Source organism: Cygnus olor, chromosome 3, assembly GCF_009769625.2.
Source record: "Cygnus olor isolate bCygOlo1 chromosome 3, bCygOlo1.pri.v2, whole genome shotgun sequence".
Lineage (NCBI taxonomy): Eukaryota > Metazoa > Chordata > Aves > Anseriformes > Anatidae > Cygnus > Cygnus olor.
The window spans coordinates 46957760-46976800 of NC_049171.1; the positions used below are offsets into that span (position 1 = coordinate 46957760).

General features: G+C 39.2%; 1 protein-coding gene and 1 long non-coding RNA gene across 2 annotated transcripts in view; both read right to left on the bottom strand.

Annotated features, from left to right (window-relative positions):
• Positions 1-19041, bottom strand: part of LOC121067483 (prolyl endopeptidase) — a 103949-nt gene that overhangs the window by 55246 nt on the left and 29662 nt on the right. The window lies entirely within an intron of this gene.
• On the bottom strand, positions 9502-13060 carry LOC121067485. The gene is made up of 3 exons (XR_005818315.1): positions 12947-13060; positions 11453-11618; positions 9502-9762 (listed from the first exon to the last, which is right to left on the bottom strand). It is a non-coding gene; the product is annotated as an uncharacterized LOC121067485 (long non-coding RNA).

Genomic DNA, 19041 nt, shown 5'->3' on the forward strand with positions numbered 1-19041 from the left:
TACATTCACAAAGTTCAGGTCTCTTAATTGCTGTTTCAGTTTAAGGAAAATTTCCCTGCCTCTTCATGTAAACTAAGGAATTAGCCAATTAAATTCTACTTTTTAATACTACTGCAATACAAACTTTTCAGATAATCCTGTCAACATAGCATTCTGTCTGAGTGGACCAATTTCATGTGAAATTTTGATTTTTCACTGAGGTCCAAAGCTTCATTTTTCTCAAGAGATTTCATGCTAAAGAAAAATACTGCTAAGTTCCTCAAGTTCCACAGAAAATGTGTGCTTTGATGCCCATGAAACAGAAAATCCAGACTACATCCAAGTCTGATGTACACCTGCAAAACTGTTCAAAGATCTCAAATCAATGCACAAGTGTTTTGGTAAATAAAAAGTTAATGGCAGAGTAACACTCTTAAAATATTGGTACATTTGTATTTTAGTATCTGACAGAATGGAACCATTCTACTAAGGAAGAACAAAACTTCATAAAAAGGAATCCCAAGACTGTTGAAAAAAATCATTTTTTATGGTAAATACACACAGTAGCTGTAGTCTGCACAGTCACAACAAAAAATATATTCCATAGAGAAAAAGGACAACACTGTTACATTAGCGATTTACATCGCTGCCTTGCAACTCATTCATACACTCCCAAATGAACAGTCAGCACACAGCGAGAGGGTTGATATTCTACAGGGAGACACTAAAATGTTATTACAAAAATGAAGAGCATTCATCTTGTTAAAGTGGATGTTATATAGTCCTTAGAAGACAAATACTGCAGATGAATTACCTCTAAACCATTGTCTCACTGAAGTGGTTAATTACATCAATATCTGCTCTGAGTTAAGAGCCAGTAACGAGACAACTACAAGAAGCTGAAAGGGAAAGTTACATCCAGTACATTGGCTACTGTACAAATTAGTACTTGTACTTTCTCAGTGAGAGGAAGAAACCCTTTGCACTGAGATACGTCAGCCATAGAAGTGTATCTTCATGGCTGGCTGCAGCTGATCCAGATGAGGCTTACAACTGAAATGCACATCCTAGGATTGCCTTGGATTGCTCTGTCTTGCTCTCCTTTCAGCTAGGAATAACAGCTTTCTGACCGGCATAGGCAGCTTACTGGGCACTAACATGACTGAAGAATGACTTGGGGTGGGGGAACATTTATAAGGTGGCTGAACTCCTGACTGCTGATCTCCAGATCTCACCAATGCCAGCACAAGGGAGGGGGCAGCTGTAGCCGCATGGTCTGCAGCATGGCACCACACCGTGGTGAGCAGCCCGACCACGCAGCTGAGTTTATCTAGCATCTCTTCAGTACCTGAGAGGAGCTGTCCTTCACCCTACTGCTGTTTTTAGCCTACACCTGTTTCACTCATCTGCCCTAGTAGCAAGCTGGCTCAAGTAATTAAATGACCAAAAACACCTGTGCTACCAAATAAAGTTTCTCTCTTTCCTTGCCTGAACCAGCTCACTGTTAGAGCAGAGGAGCACTAGTATTTACAAGGCAGCCAATATGCACAAAGGCAGCAGCAAAGAGGCAGAAGATCACAAACATTTTTCATTACCAATGAGCCATAAGATAAGCTTGACTGCAGAACACTGCTCCTTCCCATCTCGCCCTCCTCCTCCATCAGCATGTCTCCACTTTCACACTTGGTTTGGCATTTGCCTGAGTGAATAGTAAAGCTCATTAAATTAGTTACCCTAGAAGAAAATTAATTTTTCTGTTCTACAGGAGACAGTTTTTTCCCCCTGACAGATTAGCAAATGCAATCACCTGCTCATAGGGTGAGACAGAAGATGCTGATTGACTTGAATGGAGGGGACAGCGGTAGGTAATGCCCGTGCATGTGGAGATAGATGGGACATCTCTCTTCCAGGGCAGCAACTGCTTAGTCTGGCTCTGTCTCAAACTGCTCTCTCCAGTACCCAAAGCACCCAGGGGAACAGACAAAGTACACTGTTATTGAAGACAGGATGCTACACCAGGAGGCGAGTTTGTTTGAATGAACATAACTTGAAGTGTGAAGCATACCTTGGCAAAGATTTTTTGTTATTGTCAAGAATAAATCTACAGGTCTGCCTAGACAGGGAGACATGCATTTCTGATTTAAACTCAGTGCAAGTAAATTAAGCGCAACTCTTCTGTTTTTTTGTGTGTCTTTTGTTTACACGTGTGACTGTTTACAGGTGTGACTATGGAAAGCATCTGCATGCAGCTTTTACCTGGCTTGAATTCAGGATGATTCTGCAGTAACTGGTCAAACACTCAAAGGCATGGCCAAATTTGTACTGCAGACCTTAAGCAGCACACACTTCCTTACAGCATATTCACTATCCGCAGGTTATAACAGAGCACGCTCCTACAGGAGCTGAACAAGCTGGGCTGACAGCTGTTATCCTAAGCACCATCAGAAGGGGATGTTCCAGTGATCAGAGGTAACCAGAAAGGCAGTTTTGCATGTTGTGCAGATATAGGAAAGCATGCTTGATCGTGGAGGACCCACATTATAACTATTGCTGGAAGAAGAACAAAGATGACTACACCAGAAGAGATGGGAAACAAAGCCTCCCAAGTCACTTGTTGCAGCACAAAGTCACATGTACCCATTCCCAAGGGACCTGAGAAAGTCAGTGACGATATCGATGAACATGCAGCTGTAGCCAAAAAAGCATATGCCTTACTGAAGGGCATAAGGCTAAGGAAACAGGGAGATGAACTACATAGTTTCTCTAAAACAAGGCACCCCGGTCTAGAGGCAGCTGAAGGACCCTTGTTTCAGATTCAAACCCAGAACAAACAGCCTTTAAGCAAGAGAAACAATAGCACATCTGTAAGTTATGAGTTTAAAAAGCCCTCCAAAAGCAACTTTTATCAAAACCTGTAACTAAAAAACAAGGTTTTGATAAAGATTTGCAGTTTTAATTAGCAACCTTCTGAGAACAAGCCTTTGAGGAGAGCCATTGAGAAGTGGCATTTGTAGTCCAGGCTCCCTTATCCTTAACACCAAAGCCATTGAAGACCCAAGACCTTAATCTACATGAGCATGCAGTGGAGACAGATTTATTACGTATGGAAAAAGCATAAGGCTGAAGCTCTTGATAGTTCTCTGTATACTGTTGCTATAACCTAATCCTTTTCTCTGCCAGTCCTTCCAGTAAAACACATTGCTGAAGAGCTATAGATGCTTTTGCATACATACTTTACCAGACTGCTATCCATCATAAGTAACTGCATCACAATAGGAAGTAGGGGGGACACAGGATTTATGATCTTTAGATGATGGTCAGTAAAAGATGTGCCACATTGCAGAAAGTCATAATCCTATATAGCTGAGCCCTCTTCAGCAATATTTAGAACAATAACAACCTAGAGTGTACAGGCAGGATTTTTAAGCAAAATTTTCAGATCAATGAACACAAAAGGGAAATGATATCAGTAAGCAGCACAGATTCAATCCTCAGCAGGCTTCCAAACACAGCAAAATGTTCAGTGGTCTGCTAAGGGCTCTCTGTATGATGAAGCAGTTTTGTGGCTGACTGATGAAAACTACAGTGGAAGGAAAAACTAATTTGAACAAACTGTGATTATAATAGCATGGATGATCACAGAGAGCCTGCTGTCAACCCTCTTTGAGAAAGACAGAGAGCTTGAGAGTCACTGTTCATCAGTTAGCAAATGTTCTCAATAATTCCTTCTGTATTTCCTGGTTCATGGAAAGGCCAAACAATCCATTTGCAGCAAATAACCTCTTGGCTGTGCTGGCTGTAGAGACAGGGTTTACTGATCAGCTAATGGTAATTTTTCATCTGCTGTTATAAAAATCCCTCTCATTCAGCTCTTTTCATGTACGCTAGCAGTCAAAGTTATCAGGTAAAGATATAAATGCTAATTTCCATTAAATTATACTCCATCCCACATTATGTCAGTTACATTTTTTGTAAGACAGACAGTTTTTCTGGAAACAGGGGAGTGCTGAGAATGAATGATCAGGGGACCAGGTGAACCATGAGCTTTGGTTCAGAATGAAGGGATAGGCATTTTATCTGAAAGAGTTATGCCAAATTTCATTATGGCATACACATTATGTAGGCAAACTTCTACTCAAGGAAAGATCATGATTTTTCAACTCTTATATTTTATTCTTAATTGATTTTTCAGGGAGACACTGGAGGATAAGCATGTAATATGCTCGTCTCCGAACGATAACTGTAAAGTTAAAAAGATCTGAAAACAACAAAAACAACAACCACCACCAAACAAACCCAGACAGTTACCTTCAGCCTCTAAAACAGAGCCTCCAACGTAGCTACAGGTCTGAATTTTTAAACTGAAATAATTTTGATAATATTCACCAGTTGTTTGGAATGCATTTCACTTTTCATCCTAAAGATCAAAATTTGTTTGATCATTTCAATAGGAAGACTTTTAAACAGAAGAAAATTTCAAAACAAAGCAAAAATGCCTCTAAATCTAAACTGTTTACAGAGAAGCCTTAAATACATATATATGTCATTGCCAGACTGAAAGTACACACACATACAGATAGTAAGATCCACCATGAGCATCTACATGCTATACTGTAACTTTAGAGCACGCGGTTTATAAGTATGCTTTACATAAAAATTATAACGCATCTACTTCCTAAACTTGAATGATCAATGTATTCAGTACTACCAGACTTGGAGGCAGAGGAGGGAGAAACACGCTGTTTTAATTCAATACTTTGCTACTGACAGATTAATCAACATACACATCTATATAACACCACATCCTAGTAGGACACAAGAGAACATTAAATTCATGGCCTTAACACATTGAATTTCAAAACCTGGACACTGCGATATGTAATGTTGAACTACTGCATGCAACATGGCCCTAATTTACCATGAGCACTTATTGAACGTTTTCTTCCTACATTTCTCGTTATATCATAGAGCATACTGTATCACATGCTGATAGCAGCTGGATATTTAGGATGTAACAGCAAATCCATTGCGAGGTTGCTGTAATCTTTTAGACCAAGTTAAAACAATCTGGTTTTGCTTTTGGATAGCTACTGTACACAGCTTTCAAATACAGACAACAGCACCTTCCTACGTGAAACAAGAGCAGAGCAGATCAGATCATGGCTATACACGGATGTATTTTGTGCCTATCCCTCCGGCCTGTCTCAGAGGCTCTATTCCGAATGGGCGAACATACCCAAGAAGCTTACTGCATAGCGTATTTCTATCAGCTAGTGTACCTCAACTGAAATGGTTTTACTTCATCTGCAAAACCCAAGCCATCACACTGATGTTAATCTCTTGCTTCCTACTTCTTATGTCAGTAGCTGGGATCAGCTGTGCATCTTCACTTGATTTGTGCTTTCCATCTGCTGGAGACTTCTTCAGAAACACTGTGAAATGATAAGCCAGCTCCCTAGCTCTACACTGTGGTTCTGAGACCTTAGGCTTTGCTCTACCAGTAGCTTTCTTACAAAAAGCAAACAGAATAATTAAACAAACACAACCAATCTAGTATAAGACATAAGAGGGTGGCAGATCATGCTTGTGTGTAGCTAGCTATTCCTATTTACCAAGTACAGAGAAAAAATGCATCTAGTGGAGAACATCTACTGAATTAGTTAATCATTAAAGTACCACACAAGCTTTTAAGAACACCACCATATTGTTTCTGATGTTTTCAATGTAAAAAATGTCCTTGTTACCTCAATTTCTGAGCTTGTTACTGTGGGTGCCAAAGAAAGCTGAATTTATTAAAAATAATATGAAAAGATTTATCCCTACTATAAAATTTCAAGCCATTTGTTACCAGAGAAGGTATCTGTGAAGACAAAAAACACATGATGTTTAGGATGATAGTTTATATAGCCATCATCTTTTTCTGGTGTCTAACATAGGCACAAAAACCAAACCAAAACAAAAAAAATGGTGCTAGTGAATACGTTGCTTGGAAAAGTAATCATGTTGACTAGCAGATGAAGTTTATCTTTTAATTTTCACCATAGCCACTTATACCAGCCAACAGCTTAACTGCACAAAGCCAGCATGGTTTAGGATGCAGTCACTATATAAGAAGTATCTGAGTTTTCATGCAGAAGCACGTTTTCATTGCAGAATACCAGCAAATCAGATCCATCAGGCTTTTAAGACACTTTTCAGACCCTGAAAATACATATATTCAGAGGCTTCTAAATTTCAAGTACCCTCTAGGAGAAGAGGTTTTGAAAACCAGTCATTTACTCCAGCATTTGTCACAGTATTAATAAGTTTTGTTCAACCCATGATAGATAATCTCATGGTACATACTGTGATTCAAACTGGAAATGACTGTTTCATGGTGGTATGACCACAACATATCCTGGAAAATGAATGACAGCATGCAGCCCTTCACTTGGGCATCAAAATGTAATTGCATTTTGAATCATGCAATACCTGGCTTGCTTTTAAGCTCTCACTCAGAGCTAGGCAGCTACAGAAAAGAACTCAGGGTTGGTGGTTTTTTTTTTTTTTCCTCTTTCTTCTTCACTGCCACAAGCCTTTAATTGTGTCATTCCGGTCTCCAAAGGTAAGAGAGCATCCAAGAAACTTGGACTCTTAGACTATTTTTGAAGTTAACATCTCAATCTCTTGGGACCAGACTTCACTTAGGAACATCTGAGGGAGAGGAGGTATTAAGGGTTCCTGAAAGCAATGCAACTTTGTGTTTGTACTGAGAGGGCTCTCAGTATCACTCATGCGGTGGATGATGGCTACTCACTCATCATCAAAATACAATGCATTATTCCTCTGAGTTAAAAAGTTCAGACGTGTCAAGATATATCAAATACTAGCCCAGAAGAAAGAAAACTTTTATGAGCAGAGATTTCTCCATCAGTTTCAAGTCTTCTATTTTACTTCCATTTGGATGATTACTCAAAGGACAGGAGAGAATATATATATGCTTTGTTTTGAGAGTTATAGCTTATGTCTTCATGCAGCAGAACAGAACAGAAAAACAGGAACCATGTGACCTCTCTCACACCTCGCCTTCTCTAATGCACAAATACATAGTCTAAAAAATAACCTCACTGTGAGTACTACTTATAAATGTTATGCCCAGTCAGGCTGAAGCCTCACAGCCCGATGTTGTTTGAGTAAAGCTGAGAAAGCAACCTGTCTCTGGACCAAATGTTGGCCTCACCCACTCCTCCTTTTTTCTTCTTGACCAAACCACACAGCAAGCCTTGCTGAGAGCCAATCGGCACACAATTAGCGTCTCAGCCCCACCTTGCCAAAAGTGTAGATCTGGTATTCAGAAACCTGTTTTGTGGATGAGAACTCCAACTATTGGACAGGTCGATGGGCCTGGACCTCTCTCCTTCCCAAGCAGGACACCTCTTTGGTAAGAGGCTTGTCTCCAACTCTGTCTGATGTTACCTGGGAAAATATGGATGACTAAAGCACTGAACTATTAACTCAAGCTCAATCCTTGCAGTAAGAGAATTTATCAACGACAATTCTGAATCTGTTGTATCTGTTGCCTTAATAAGCTACCCATCTTTTCAACTTTGCCAAACTCAGTGAAAGCCCTTGGCAGGGCTCTGAAAAAGGCAGATACTGACTCTAATAAGAGGCTGTATACATAACCCTTTAGACATAAACCATTGAGCAAGTCTGGGACCAGGACTGGATCCAGCCGCACCTAGGCTCCCCTCTGAGAAGGGGTTTGAAAAGCAGGGGGATCCTTTCTGAGCCTTGTGACTCAACAGGAGGGCCTCCCTCAGCCACGTACCCTTAACACGACATGAGGCTTCCACATATTTTCCAAGACTCGATTGTTTCTTTACTCTCTGTTTGCTAGGGAACGAGGATGTAGTGGCCTAGTTTCAATATTGATTTTAGAATATATATTTTTTCTTAAGTTACTTGAATCACAGAAAAGACTTTCAAAAAAGAGTATGCTCCCCACCACCATGCTCAGCTTTCTGGCTGATGACTACTGTCTCCTGTCTTTTCTCTTGTTCATTTTCCTTACAAAGGTTTTGATCCACATTTTCAGGCTACACAGCAATCACATACTGAGTCATCCTTTTGATGTTACTGTATATAGATAGTACTGTTCATTCCTTTTTATTTGTTTATTTTAAAGATGACCTTATAAACTGCAAGGCTGAGCTAAAATACAAAAGGTCAGATAAATGGATTTTCAACAGGAAGTTGAGAAACATCACCTTTGTTTTTCTACCTGCCCTCAAAGCACATGTACACTTTCTTTAGTGTGCCTAGGAAAAACAGAACTTCCTTCCAAACAAAAGAACAAAATAAAAATTCTTATAGCTGATAACCCTGCTCTTAAAATTCCTTCTTGCAACCTATCCCTACCAGCCTAGTACAAAGCAATTTCATCTGACGACTAAGCAACTAGCAAACTCTGAACTTCAGCTTTTGCTCAATTTTTCTTGCCTCTTCCAAGCCAGTAGTTTTCAAATACTTTAGACTAGCTTCTCTTCCTGTTCCCATGTCCTCCTCCTACCTCTCTCTGTTCCCACCAGCCAAACTACCAGACTCCAAGCAGCCCCAAGTCTCCAGTTCCCATTACCCAAGCATAAGACCTCTCACCATCGTGTCCTTCCTTTCTCACTCTGTTCTCATGCTTTAGCTCCCCCCAGGAAAAGGAAAGATCCATCCAGAGCTCTGAGGCAGTGACTCGTAAATCAGCTCTATGGTGCTACAACCAGAGGATCCCGTTTCTTTATTAGGCTTCCTAACTGCCACAATACAAAATAAAGAAAAAGGTCAGTATTAAGAACTTCGAAAAGACCAATTGGCCATGTCACCTTGGTTTAAGTTTTTAGCCAAGGATGATTAAAGAGCTTTCATTTGCTTCTCTTTGCACACCTACAGATTTGTGCTAAATCCCCTTCTACCTTCACCAAGCCACACATTCAAAAGAATAAATAATCAAGGCTGACAACTTAATCAAAAAACATTTTCTAGAAGGGAAAAAAATTATTACCAGACACAGAAACAATAAGAGACATGTCAGGAGAAAAAAAAAAGTTACTTTTTTGTAAGGTGTACAACAAGGTTTGCTAATATCTAAGTGCTTGATTGCTATGTATTCAGCTGTTTGGCTAATATGATGTAGGCATACTGAGAACACCAGTTAAGCAAGGTGACGAATGAGAAAAGTTTTTTTGTTTGACTGGTTCAATATGCAAACTCCAGAATGTTGCCAGCATTGTGGAAGACAAGTTTGATCAAACAGCTATTAAAAATTGTGCCTTACAGTTCTCAGCTACTGGGCAACTGTGGTTTTTAAAATAAATATTCACCATTAAATCATTTTAAAAAGTGTTATAGAAGTCTGTGCTTGAGAAACCTATGTTCAGTTTGGCAAGACAAGTAAAGAAATGTGGAGTCTTGAATGAGGGATAACCTTTGGAACATGAACCCACAGTGCTAGCCTTCCTGATAAAAGGCGCAGCTGCCGCACCTCTGCTACTAAAATCTCATAAAACAAAATTAAACTTCATTAGTCTGTTCAGTGGCTGACAAACAGCAGTGGAAAACCAGCAAGACTTCTGACACATTAATTTTCCCTGATCTTTCTAAACCCAATCCCATAAGCACCCAAAGAGGCATACCTCCTTCAGGTTGAATACGGCAAGAAAGTTTTTCCACAAGCTTAAATAATAGCCCAGCTGTCTTCCACTGGTGTCTGACTTCTCATAGTATTGTGAATTAAGAGCACAAGTATCTAGTCTTGAAGAATGAAGAATTTGCAAAGCACATTAGAATTAAATAATATAAAGCTTTTTTTTTTTTTAAGGTGCATTTGGTTAAATTGGCTGTAAGCATGAAACTCTGGTTAATAAGCCTGGCCATTCATAACATTAAGAGTTCTGTGGTAAAAATTAAGCCACGAACAGGGTTAACTTGGTGGGATTTGTGAGGTTACACATGGTAGAAGGGGAGGAGGGAAAACAGTATTCCCCCAAACGTCTATGCAGCCTAAATCAAAACTCTCATTAAAAAGTAGCACTGCATTTGTCAGAAGTTACTTACACAGTGATTTTCTATTCTAAAAAGGAGCGTTCATGGCACAAATAGATCACAATGGCGCAGTTAAAAACCCTAGCAAACTGAATATTTGAAGAGCAAGATGACTTAGTCTGTATATAGTACGAGGGATTGTGAAGGAGGGAAAGGAAGTGTGAAGAACATTTTACCTAACCTGAGAAGCAGAAAAGATGCTTCCTTTAATGTTATTAGAAGGAAACAGAAGGACTGTTTTATAGGTTATCTTCTAGGGAAAACACATCAACAAGGATTATTATAGAAGATTGCACTGCAAATTCAATTAACCCGTGGCTGTTGACAAAGTATCATGAGTACTCCCATGCAAAAGATTGGAAAGGGCTAGATGACACTTAAATTTTCAAATGTAGAAATAAGCAAATGAAATCTATTGTGTTTCTTAAACATCTAGAAGTAGCCCTTTCTTGTTTGTTAGATGTGATCTCTACTCAGAGTCAAGATCATTTCCTAACCAACACAGAGCAAGTTGACTTCCACAGGTCCACATCCACTGAAATAAAGAATCAATGGATACACAAGACAACTACCCTCACAGCAGCAAAACTAATACAATGTCATGCTTGCAAAGAGTCTTTAATGATATCATTATCTCCTCACTTGTAAATTAAACGGAGTACCTACAAAGAGAAGCCACAACTCATACTGTGCTGGAAGTTAATGAAATGCATTAACTCAAGATTAATGCAGCAATAATGAAATGGCAAGTATTGGGAAAACCATGTTTCATAAAGAGATGACTTGTGAGACAGTTAAGCCAGAGGTTCCCTCTACATCAACGTGGTTTAGTTGGACTGTCTGACATCTAGAATGCTGTACTGAAACGTACAGCAGATGATTTCCACAAGTAACATTTTCCCCATAGTACTTAAAATAGCAGTTTTCAGATTTTGACTTGATTAAAATGCATATAGCATCTAAGTTAAGAGGCTAAGTTGAAGACAAAGTATGGAGTGAATACAGAATCTCTTCTCAAAAAACATCTGCAGTCACAGCAAAGACAACAGTATGTGTTCTCCATACTATGCCCGTCCTGTGAGGAATAAGTTTTTGTTGAGGTACATGATTGTAAGCCTTTTGGAAATCCAACATAACTGTACAAATTCACATCACCTACATACAAAAGCCTGCTGTTCCCTTCAAAGAACACCAACTGGTTTATAAGACAAGGTTTTCCTTTACAAAACCCAGGCAGACTCTTACTTATTCAGGTGCCTACAACTCTATTCCTATACTTTCTACCAGTTTATCTTGTACAGACATCAGACTTCCTAAAAGTCTCTTACAGATTTTTGCATCCCTTTCCTACCTTTCATTTGCTACCCTGCACACTACCTCAATAGTTGGGCTATTTTACCTCGAGTTCTTCTAGAACTCATGGGTGAGTTCCTGCAGCCTTATCTATCTGTTCTGCTAAGTGGATTGCTGTTTTGTCAATTTCTTTTCCAAAACCTCTTCTGTAATCCACCAGCAAACTCAGACCACGCTCACTTCAATTTTAGATAGATCTTCTGATAAGTTCCCTGAAAAAAGTAATTCCAGCATTGTATTAGCCACATTTCCATCACTAGTCCCCCCACACAGTGATCAAAGAAACACTTAAGACATGTGTTGTTTAATTCTTATCTACAAGTAATTCACAAACTAGCTTTGGATGTTGTACAGACTAGCTGGTATTACCATATGCCAAGTGAATCCCACTTGGTATTCCCAAGAAGGTAGCTATCCTGCTACATAAACATTAGTCCTACCAAGCCATGATGGATAATTTACCTGAGATTAAAAAAAAGACTGTTCTACAGAAAAAGCATGATCCAAAAGAATTCATTGCTCAGTAGTTTGAGCAAGATACCCCTCTCCAGACTTAAAGATATATATATATATATATATATTTAACAGGAAAGATATAACATGCATCTGTGTTAATGGTATTTGAGAACTATTTAAGACTAGCAAAGAGACAGGACAAAGTTCACAAATCAAAAGTCCTGTTCTTAAATTTGGTAACTCACTGCAAGTATATTTGGTTCTTACATAATATGACTGTTTATCTCCACCATGCTGTATTTTGGAATGCATTTAACAGAGAATTCTTCTAGCCTGAAGAAACAGCACGAATACAAACAATGCCATACCCACTAAAAGAAAAACAGATTGATTCAATTTTACAGGATTATACTGCTAACAAAGTCAGCTCCTTCAAGGTACAAAGGATAGGCAAGATAAATTTAGCTCCTAGCAAAACACTTATCTGGCAAGAGCACCTGTACAGAATTCATTTTTAAAACCAGGACTGCACACTGAGAAGGTATATTCTAACTTCTAAACCAAAACTAACACAGAAGTTAGTGAGATGCTTAAACTACATGGTCACACCAGCCATTTTGAACCTCTATAAACCATTGAAAACTTATTTCATAATAAGGAAGAGGGGTAGTAAAGAACACATCTATTCAAAACAGGACAAAACGTGGAAATGTACTTTATGTTCCGTATTTGTAATTCTTCTTCACTAGCAAGATTACCTAAGATGATGCCCACTCTTGCAAGTGAAAGCATCACATTCCATAGGAAAAAAAATGGAAATTATTGTAACTAAAGACAGCTAAAGATACGTGAGCTATGTCAGGCACCTTGAGACGACAAAGCACTAAAATTGTCACTGCCCACCGGATTCCCTTAGGAAAACAGATGAGTGGAGTAAAGAAAAGCTTAAAGGAGCTGAAAAAGAATAAAGCAAAATCACTGTCAGGAATAAGAGACAAAGGAACAGCTAGAATGCTGTTCTGCTGCTTTGGAAAGTAAGCCATTGTTCCTACTACTAATAGATTGTTAACAAAAAAGGGGTGACCTTTTTATTCAATTGTTCCATTCCTGCTGATTCTCGCGGGATGATCTTGATCTTCCATTTCAGCCTCTCATATGGAAAAGCTGATGATTCACTTATTTGTATTGTCTAGATATCCAATGAAAAACAGAATGAGCATGTAATTAACCATAAACAGGAAAAGAGTTTGTAATTTAAGGAAGCAAAAAAGGTTTTACAGCTTTACTTTTCAATTGGATATTCTTTTCCTGTTGTACTCATCTTTTCAAAACAGCCAGAAACAAATTAATTCAATTTGCAGTTAAAAATGAAATCCTTTTCTTGTTATAAAAACATGCTGTATGTAAACAAAGGTAAAAAGGGAATACTACACATTCCTTCCATCTGCTGGGGAAAGAAATATCTGAACTCCTGTAATCCTGCTATGGGTTACATTGTGTTGCACAGTAGTTCCCACAGTAGCTGACTCATCCTTGAATTCACAATCATCTTGAGTTCTCTCAGACAGATTTCTGGAAAGTGTTTTTCATTTCCACATATGAAACAAACTGTTTCATCATTTTGCATTTCTATTTCTTTTTTCTTTTCCCAAGATGTAATTTTTTTACCCACTTCTTCAAACTCTCCTGCAAGGGTAAGCCAAATAATTCAACTGGATACTGTATTGTTCAAAGGACAATTATTTATTATTTTTAGTTTTTGTCTTTCAGACTAAAAATAAAACTTTATTCTGAGCTTTCTAAATAGATAGCTCACGTGTTTTTTTCTTAATCGCACATTTCTAACGTATGCTAAGTCAGAAACACAAATAGCAAGAATGAAACACCTTAACTATCCAACAGTAATTTTAACATCCCTTCATAATAGTGTATTTACTGCTGCAATGTAGCTTTCTAAACTTTAAAATATAAATTCAGAACTACGTGAAATTAGTTGATATCAGACTTGAAATATTCAAAGAATGTAACTCCTGTATCTGTGCACTGAATTAAGACTAGCACAGCTAAAATCAACAGAAAAAGATTAATAGTGGAAGACACTATCTAAACCTGACAGAGATAACCAAGTTTCATACACGTGTATAAAGTCTGCCACCTACCAACCTCCAAGTAGTACTGTCATACTGCGTGACCCCACACACACACACTTTTTTTGAAGGCCCTTTTAAAATGAGAATAAGAAACAGCAATTGCTTTAAACTTTAAGCTTCACAGCACAATATCACAGGGATCCAAGCTATGAAGCACTTCACGGCAACACAAGTGTCTTCCACTAAATAGAAGAACATCATACTAGACATCAAAACATTGCTATGCTGTACGAGAAGGGCTATCAACACGTATTATAACTACAAAATACCTGGGACAACAATAAATGGTATTAGTTTATTAACCTGATCCCTCTAGTTAAGGGAAGCCCCACATTTGTTTTGCCCCATCTAGACACGAGTAGTAAGATCTGCCCCCATGTATCTTTCCGCCTTGCTGCCACAGCCATTATGCTGCTGTGGAGAGACACGATCAGTACAATCAGCACGTGAGCTTCTACAATGCAAGGGTAGCTTTAGTCCTTACGTATACTCACATGTACTTATTATTTTGACCTGCTGCTCAAAACAGTATTTAAATTATGATGCGTCTCAAGGAAATTAAACAGGATGAAGGACATTCTTGTAAGTTAAGAGAATTTTGGCCCTGTCAGATCTTAAAGTACATGTCCAAAGACTGTAGGGGACAGGGATGTCAAAGGCCTCTAACAGAACAAGGAAGGAGAAGAAAAAAAGATAACCCAAGCATAGAATTCCTATAAAACCATTTATAATACCAGAAACCTAGTCATGACCCTTCAATTTTAAGGTACAATCCATGTTTTAGATCCTTTCTTTTAAATTATCAGCTGTTCTTTCCTCATTACAAAACCAGAGTACTATCTCTGGCATATGTGACAGAAGCTTTCTTTAGTCAATCACCTTCCACAATCCAATACTTAGTTTAATTGATTTTACCTTAGCATGGTGTTAAAAAAAAAAAAAAAAAGTGTTCATTTTCTCAGCTTCCAGTTGCGAAGTCAGACTACTGGCACATGTCTACAGACAGTAGTCTGTCAGACTACTGGCACATGGCACATGTCACAGCAAGCTTCTACAGGATGTAAAGGTATTTTGATTGAAGCAACCAAAGCCCCTCCTATTTCTAATTTGATGCTATTTCATCTCTTCTTTAAGGTCACTAAATTGGAGTTACACTGTCAAAGCACTTTCTCCTTACAACACGTAGGAAGCACCTGTATCAGATGTGTTATCTGGTAGATCTGGGGCTGTCCTGATTTTGGTTGCGATAAGAGTTAATACCTGTAATATCCTGACATTTTCTTTCATTTTTCAATATCCCTCGTTCCCTCTTTGCCTGTCTGTACAATTTCTGAAATAACTAATGCTCATTTAAATAGTCCTGCAACTAGTTCTCTGAGATCTTTGTGAACAGCTGCATCTTAATTGCCTCATTTTCTCCCTCACTTCTGCTGTGTACTTTTTTCAAATACCACAGGAGGAATTTTTGCCTTTTAATTTCTGAGAGTGGTCTTTAGTTTTGTGGTCTCGCCCATTTCTTTCTCTCCCTTTTTATTTAATGAGTATGGGAGATAACAGCCTCACTGCCATGGGTACCCCTTGCATTCAGCACAGAAGTCTAGGCCCATACAGAGGCCACGCGTAATTATCCTGAGGATTTGGATTTCACAGGGCCTTTTTCTGCCTAATAGCTACAGGGAGAGGGCAGGAATGCAGGAGCCTCAGCAAATGGCTTACACAGGTCAACTTTGTCCATCCCCTCCTCTAAGACATCTAGGTTCTGGAAGTTGGAAGTGACTCTCACATTACCTCTTATGCAGAATTCAGCAGTGACTGCATTTTTGCCGTACAGCATAACGTAACGAAGTTCATTACCCATGCTAGCCAAATGGGATCTCACTGCAGTGAATAATGCAACTAGCTGTAGGATTAGCTTAATGAACACATGAAATCAGAAGAGACTTAAAACAACTTAACCCCATTAGTACATACGCAACCTACATCTCAGTTATTAGCCAGTTCAAGAAAAAGGACATACAAATTTAAAACCAACCACTACCTTATATTTGTTCACCATATATGTCCTTTAAATAATATACCACATTGTCTAATCTTCCTTCACAAAGGTATTCTGGTACATTTCTCCAGTTATAACAGTTAAACTGTATTTCGACTCTGAGAATACAGTTGTAAAACACTATGAATTGATTTCTGACTTAGTTGTCATCCCCAGGAACAGTCAGAAAACAACTTAAGGAGCTCCCTAGAAACACAGCTGTTTCTTACTGCTCCTTCCAGTCCATGGATCAGTTCTGGAACTGTACCATCTCAGGTCACAATAAAACCAGCGATGACATAACCCTGATGAAGATGACAATAGTTCAAGTAAACAAATAGACTGGAAGCCTTTCTGCATCTACTTTCTAGCTGAGGACTTATATTAAAATAGCAAGTGGCATCCTCCAGGAAAGTATGCAAGTTCTGTAGAAAACAAATCTATACCAGAAGTCCATCAAGCCCACGCAGTATTTTAGTCATGAGATCAATCATCCCCTCATCAGGGACAGGAGCCACTGCAATTTTCCAACATCTTTTCATTCCTTTCCTCTCATTATTTTGTGGTAGTGAAAGAAATTTTTAATCTAAGTCACATATTCTGAAACTTGGTGTACAGACTTGTAGGAAGTCATTTGTTGACATTTTAACTCAATTTGTATTAAGATTCAGCATAAGCAAGATGCCATCTTACTATTCATCAGAGAATTCACAGAGAAGAGCACTGTTATTAATGTCACAACTGAAGGACAAACTTCATTGATTTTCGTGTCTCAGGTAATCCATAGGGGATAAAAGCTGAACTTAAAGTGTCTCAATCTACTAAGGCAAAAATGTCTTCTGAAGCTTTCTCCATACCTCAGGCATCCATAATGTTACTCATCTGAGTGAATCATCAAGGTATAACAAGATCAAGTTTATGTTGCAGTCCCTCAGGCAACAGGTTCTTGCTTCTCCCTGGCTACTTGACCTTCCATGCATTATTGCGAAGGTTGCACCGTTTGGACCTATTCATCACAAGTAGATTGAATGTAGGAGCCAATGGTTCAAAATGCAAAGTGGGATTAAGTACCTCTTATTTCCATAAAAAAATAAGTTAAGGAATAGAAAACATCCATACACAAAGATCCATTAGAGAAACTAAGGATATAGCAGCTATAATGTATTATCTCACTCTGTGCTACTATTCTGTTATCCACCTGACTAAGCAGGGCAAAGAGTATCCTTGCAACTGGCTGGCCAACCTAATAAGGAGAGCTTTAAACTAGAAATGACAGGGGAAAGTACAGAAGCTGTGATTGGGTAGGCAAGCCAAAGGCCTGGGTGACAGGAACAGAAGGGATGCAGTAATCAACACAGCAGAACTGAAGTGGAATCACTCCAAGTGTAAGCACATGAAGAAGAAAGTGCCTGCTGAACAGCCTCATTGGGAGGTTCTCAAACCTGCACTGGGGAATCGGCTTGGTCGGGTGCCTCTCTGAAATGCCTTTACATTAATGTACACAACATGACGAACAAACATGAGGAGTTATAAGTCTGTGTGCCATTACAGGGCTATGAAGCTCACTGGGATCATGGAGTCGTGGTGGGCTTGGGATATATCAGGAGCCAGACCAACATGGGGGCTACTGTAGTGGATATCTACTACAGACCTTCCTGATCAGGAAGAATAAGAAGAGGTGGTCTGAAGACAACTGGAAGAAGCCTTATCTTTACTTTTTCTTATGGGGAACTTTAACCATTGTGATATCTGCTGGAAGGACAATACAGCAGGGTTCAAGCAATCTAAGAGATTTCTAGAGTGTCTTGATGATCTGAGACAGGTGATGAAGACAAAGAAAGAAAGGTGCTCTGCTTGACCCAATACTTACAAACAAGGAAGAATTAGTTGTGGATGTGAAACTCTGAGGCAGCTTTGGCTGCTGTCTGGTTGAAGACAAGTCACTAACGGTGTTTCCCAGCAGTTAATACTGGAGCTGATATTCTTTAACACCTTCACTGACGATCTGAATGCTGGGACAGCATGCTCAAGGTTTGCGGAAGATACAAAACCGGAGGGAGTGACTAATAAACCAGATGGTTACGGCGTCATTCATAGGGACCAGGACGGGTTGGTGAATTGAGCTGTAAGGAATCTCCCGTGATTCAACAAGGGAAAGAATAACCCCATGCACCAATACGCACCAAGGTCCAGCTGGCTGGAAAGCAGCTCTGCAGAAAAGTACCTTGGAGTCCTGCTGGACAGCAACCTGAGCGTGAGCCACCAGTGTGCCACCTAGCATCAAAGAAGGCCAACAGCATCAAGAAGAACATTGCCAGCAAGTCACAGGAGGTAAAGCCTCCTTTCTACTCAACACTGGTGAGGCCACATCCTGAGTACCTGTCTCCACTTCTGGGCTCCCCAGTAGAAGATGGATATGGACTTATTGGAGGCAGCCCAGCACAGGACAACAAATATGATTAAGCATCTCATACATGACAAGAGGCTGAAACAGCTCTGACTTTCCAGTCTGGACAAGAGAAGGCTTGGGGATGGTAGGAAATGTATCTTATCGATGTGTATAAATACCTCATAGGAGAGACTAAAGAAGAGGGAGACAGACTTTTCTGAGTAGCACACGCTGACAGGACAAGAGGCAATGGGCACAGATTAAATACAGGAAACTAAATCTGAATACAAGAAAACACTTTCTATGGGGTGATCAAACACTGGAACAGGTTGCCCAGAAATGTTGTGGAATCTTCATCTGCTGAGATATTCAAAACTCAGTTGGACACTGTCTTAGAAAACCTGTTCTAGCTGACCCTATTAGAGCAGGCAAAATTGGACAAGTTAATCTCAAGAGGTCCCTTCCAGCCTAAACAATTCTGTACCTGACAAATTAGCGCTTGGACAAATATAACAGACATACGTATAGAGAAAGAAGAAGATGAAAATCATCTCTTAAGGAAACAGAGAGGTTTCTATAAGTTTCTATAAGTCAGCTTTTTGGTA